This window comes from Amblyraja radiata, chromosome 20 (assembly GCF_010909765.2).
Source record: "Amblyraja radiata isolate CabotCenter1 chromosome 20, sAmbRad1.1.pri, whole genome shotgun sequence".
NCBI lineage: Eukaryota > Metazoa > Chordata > Chondrichthyes > Rajiformes > Rajidae > Amblyraja > Amblyraja radiata.
In genome coordinates this window covers 44,203,612-44,209,041 of record NC_045975.1, presented here as the reverse complement: position 1 = coordinate 44,209,041, position 5,430 = coordinate 44,203,612, and the positions used below count along the sequence as shown (strand labels likewise).

Genomic DNA, 5,430 nt, shown 5'->3' with positions numbered 1-5,430 from the left:
CTGCCCTCAATCTATGAAATTAACAGGACTATGAGAACGCCGACCTCACAAGCACAGATCCTGCTACCTGGCACTTACCAAACCAGTCCTAAAAAACTGGGCAAAGTGTTCAAACTATTCGGCACAAGAGGGCAGAGTCTGGAATGAGCACCACACTAAACCTGACAGCAGTACCTCTACGTGTCCACCAGGGGCGTCTTCCTCATGGTACTGGTGAAAGCTCGGGGCCTGCATGCCAAACCCGTAGCATTTTAGGCCACGGCCCAGAGCAGGCCCCAGGGTAAAATGCGCCACCCCCCAACAAACATCGTCCCTACAAGAACAAGGAACCAGAAACTGAAGAAAACAACAATGAAGACAGATAAGTATGGTTCCTACCATCACATAAAGGTTAAGGGTTGTACTAACAAGGGGTGGATGAATCACGCCTGGTTAGGAAGCTATCACTCTTGGTAGTTATATACCAAAAAATAAATACAAGGGGAATAGAATTAATATCTTGCCACCAATTCAGCACGCACCCCAAGTGGTCTACCCTCCCACGATGGTGAATGTCGCACCATCGTTGATAAACCACTTGAGTATTTCACCAGGTATACCCATTCATGGGATTTGTAACTACTACCATGGATCCAAGGATACTTTATGGTAGACATCGACCTTGAAGATGCACACTATTCAGTACCTTCTCATATAAGTTTCGGATATACCGCAATTACCTGGATGGAGTAACCATGATGAGCGTTGCGGCATTTAAGTCAAAGTTATCCAGAATCAACTAGCCCTGACACTTAGAAACATTCCGTCATGGCATGTCTATATATTAACGACAAACTATCCTTGGATACAGCTTTAGCTGCATCGCTTCTCGGCCTTTTGGCTAAGATCAAGTGTAGTATCTGTTCTTATCAGTTTAATAATCTGATACGGCCCTTATCTAGGGACCATATATTGAATTTTGGAACAGGGAGATGGAATAGGGGCTTGCTCCGTCCACTCCACGCATCGACCCAGTATTGCAGTGCCTCTGGGAACGGTGCACAAAATATATATCCAGATATTTACGTTGACCATCCACAACGTTGTTATCTGGTATTCATTAAGACTATCAGTCATGGTGCATTAACCACCAATCAACTACGTGGCAAAGTAATTGGGATATAGCAGCATTACCAGCTACTGAACTTTGTACCTTTCCTATGAGCTGAGATACTAGTGTTCAAAACTATCTCCATACCTGTAATATGGGGGCAAATGAATTAATCTGTAGTGTTATCATGGAATTTATCGGCAGGAAGGATTATGGTTGTACACTTCCACCTGTTTTGAGTGACATCTTATGTGTCCTGATGTGTTACTGAGCTTGTAATACTTAATGCCAATATGAATTGACTTAAACATGTTATATATTAACTTACTTAATTCTAGTGAAGCATTTGCTCAGTAATCCACCAAATTTGCATGTTCGTTTATAAGATAACAACATCAGTGGTGGCATATACCAAACCACTTGGGCGGAGAACATCGATATTAGGTGACAATTTATTAACAATTGGAAACCGTATGTCGTCAAACATGTTTGACCATCAGTAACTCACCTATCAGGTGAGCTAAATACTGTAAACATACATTTAAACCAAAAATATTTGCTGAAATCACTAAGCAATATGGACACCAGATATCGATTCCTTATATCCAATTAAATCACCACGTACTAACTTACGTCACATGAAACCAATCTCAAGGCAGCGGCAATGGAGACATTCCCGCGTATTGAGGGGTGGGGGGAACCTAATCTCTATGTTTTTCCTTTCCTTCTACCTCTTCAATAGGTACTATGGCTTCATCAGTCGGGTACTACGCAAATTACAGTGGACCAAGTCCACAAGCATGGTTCCCAGTGATCCTCGACATGGTCATTAAAAGAATTGCAGAATTGGGAAGACCATTGCTGTGCTTGGATCAGCAGCACTATCAACCTGATGACAGTATTCCGTCGCATATCCTAGGGAACATACCTGAGGAGCATCAAGAAATGGTACACTGTTTTCCAAAACAGGAATTACACATTCAACTATAACAAAAAACTGTACTGGAGCTCCTGGCAGGTCTTCACCACAATGAAGGACATGTTCTGTTAGCCTACTCAACTTGGGTACCGCTCACTGGTGATCAGATACAGGAGAGGTATACCAATCCATTCCCCAGAAATAGGTACACCCAAATTGGGATGTCAGTGAAATCCTGACATACCTTAGGGGATGATCACCAGCCAGGTCACTCACCCTGGAACAGCCTACCCTGAAGATGGACATGCTGGTGGCCTTACATCAACACAAAGAGCCAGCTCTCCCATCTACTGCGATGGGACAACATGGTTATAACACCAGATAGTGTCACATGCCCATTCAAGGGTTGGCCAAACAGAACAGACCAGAAACATCAGGTCCAGTCATGAAATTCCGGGCATACCCACCTGAACCACGTTTTATGTGTCATGACCCACTTAGAGATCGACACAATAAGGAATACCGAGGGAGAGGAAAAAGCCTTATGGGTCAGCCACAGGAAACCTCATGGTCGGGTGACGAGCTAAACTATCTCTAGTGGCTCAAGCAGGTACTGGGAGTTGCTGGAGTAAATACTAACGTGTATAAAATCTTATTCCACCAGGACAGCTTCCACGTCAGTAACTAAGAGGATGGACGAGCCTATGGATCACATCCTGGCTACTGCAGGGTGGTCTAGGGAGTATACGTTCCAAACTTTTATAACAAACCACTGACAGAACCTGTATCGTTTGCAGAAAAAGAATCTGCAAAAAATATATAATTTAAGCCCGGGGGAGCAATTGGTCTTGTTGTTGTTAATAACACCATTATTGTTTTTACAAACAGATTCATGGTTGATTACGATAACATACTTCCTCCCTCGAATGACTTCGGCAGCGAGTGAAGTATGAACTGTTACACGGTTTGAAATCACAGAGCTTTGAAGTCTTCACGTAGTCACTCACGTGACTCCGAAGTAAAATAGTAAGATTAAACGAGAACTTACCAGTTTGAAGTTTGATCTGTATTTTATGAGGAGTTACGATGAGGGATTACGTGCCCTCCGCTCCCACCCTCATTATATGGATCAAACTAATAAATTGATGTCTCCTTATCTTTACTATGTTTACTTCAAATAACTGTGTCTATCTGTGATTCCACACCGCTGCTTGGAAGTATGCCGCGCCTGCGCACTGAGCGGGTTCTTCACGTAATCCCTCATCGTAACTCCTCATAAAATACAGATCAAACTTCAAACTGGTAAGTTTTCGTTTAATCTTACTATTATATACTAAAAAGTATTCAAGGATATAAAATTGAATTTATTCAAGAAAGTATGCCACCAATTCAGCATGCACCCCAAAGGGGATTTACCCTCTCACTAAAAGAAAAATGCGAGGGACAAGCAGAACTGGTGAGGTTACATACAAAGGGAATCATAGAGAAATCTAAACATGAACCTTTGGAATTCGTATCAAATATATTTACTAAAACCAAAAAAGATGGTGGATATCGCATCATCATTGACTTAACCACGTTGAATACTTTTGTTAGGTATATACACTTTAAAATGGAAACATTTGTAACTGCCAAACAATTGATTTCCAAAGGATACTTTATGGCAAGCATCGACTTAAAAGATGCATACTATTCAGTACCCATTCATAAGGATCATCGTAGATACCTAAAATTTAACTGGATGGGGCAACTATGGCAGTACAAATCGTTGCCTAATGATTTAACATCAGCCCCAAGACTGTTTACCAAGATATTAAAACCGGCCCTGGCAATACTAAGAAAACAAGAACATATTGTCATGGCATATCTTGATGATATTTTGATAATAGGCAAAGCCATGGAATTAGCTAATTCAGCAGTATTAGCTACTAAACATTTATTTGAAACCTTGGGGTTTGTCATACATCCAGATAAATCTAAATTGACGCCATCCACAACTATGGACTATCTGGGATTCACAATTAACTCAGTCCACATGTCTGTAACGTTGCCAAAAGAAAAAGCAGCAGAATTGGCACAAGTCTGTACAAATTAATGGTTAGCAATCAACCAACCATTCGACAAGTGGCAAGAGTTATTGGGAAATTTGTAGCAGCATTTCCAGCTACCCAGTTTGGACCTTTGCATTATCAAAATTTACAAAGAGCAAAGGTGCAAGTGTTAAAACAACATGCAGCTCACTTTGACCGAACCATGAAATTACCAAACAAAGCAATATCAGAGTTACAATGGTGGAAAGAAAACATTTGGCATAGTTCCAGTCCCATCATTATCAATAATCCAACATTAACAATACAAACAGATGCTAGTGCTCAAGGCTGGGGAGCAACTAATACTATATCCAGTACAGGTGATAGATGGAATAATCTAGAATCATCACTACTACAGACACTGGGTATAAACTATTTGGAAATGTTGGGTGTGTTCTATGGGTTAAAAGCTTATTGTTCAACTATGCACCATTTGCATGTCCGTTTACAAATTGACAATACCACAGTGGTGGCCTAGATTAACCATATGCGCGGGATAAAATCGATATCATGTGATAATCTGGTCAACACAATCTGGCAATGGTGTGTCGACAAACATATTTGGCTATCAGCAACTTACCTACCAGGTAAGCTAAATACAGTGGCAGACACCAGATCACGCAAATTCAATGATAACACCGAATGGATGTTAAACCCCAAAGCATTTGCTGAAATTACAAAGCAATATGGAACACCAGATATCGATCTCTTTGCATCCCGACTGAATCACCAGGTACCAACATATGTCGCTTGGGAACCAGACCCTGAGGCAGCGGCGATGGATGCATTCTCTCTGAACTGGGGGAACTACCTTTTCTATGCCTTTCCCCCCTTCTGCCTCATCAGTCGGGTACTACGCAAAATACAGATGGACTCTGCTTCAGGTATTTTGGTAGTACCCGACTGGCCTACACAGCCATGGTTCCCAGTGGTCCTTGACAGGGTCATTGAACCACCCATGACCATTCCCAGCGGACCAGATCTACTCATTCACCCTATCTCAGGCGAAAGTCACCCATGCCATGACAGAATAAACCTGTTGGGTTGCAGGCTCCAAAAAGACCTTAACTGGACCTGGGATTGTCAAATAGGACCATGGACATGATGACAGCATCTCACCAACTTTCCACCAAGAAACAATATCTCTCCAGTATCAGAAAATGGGAAACATACTGCTCAAGAACAGGGACAACATACAGATCAACAACCATAACTAATGTACTGGAGTTACTGTCCAGCTTTCACCACGATGAAGGTCTGAGCTATAACACTATCAATTGTGCTAGAAGTGCACTGTCAGCCTATCTGGGGCAGGCACCAGGACAACAGGC

At 42.0% G+C, this 5,430-nt stretch overlaps 1 non-coding gene across 1 annotated transcript; it reads left to right on the top strand.

The window, feature by feature from the left end:
- Window positions 1-860: 860 nt before the first annotated feature.
- Window positions 861-1,047, top strand: LOC116984861. Its single transcript, XR_004415141.1, has one exon. It is a non-coding gene; the product is annotated as a U2 spliceosomal RNA (small nuclear RNA).
- Window positions 1,048-5,430: the final 4,383 nt, after the last annotated feature.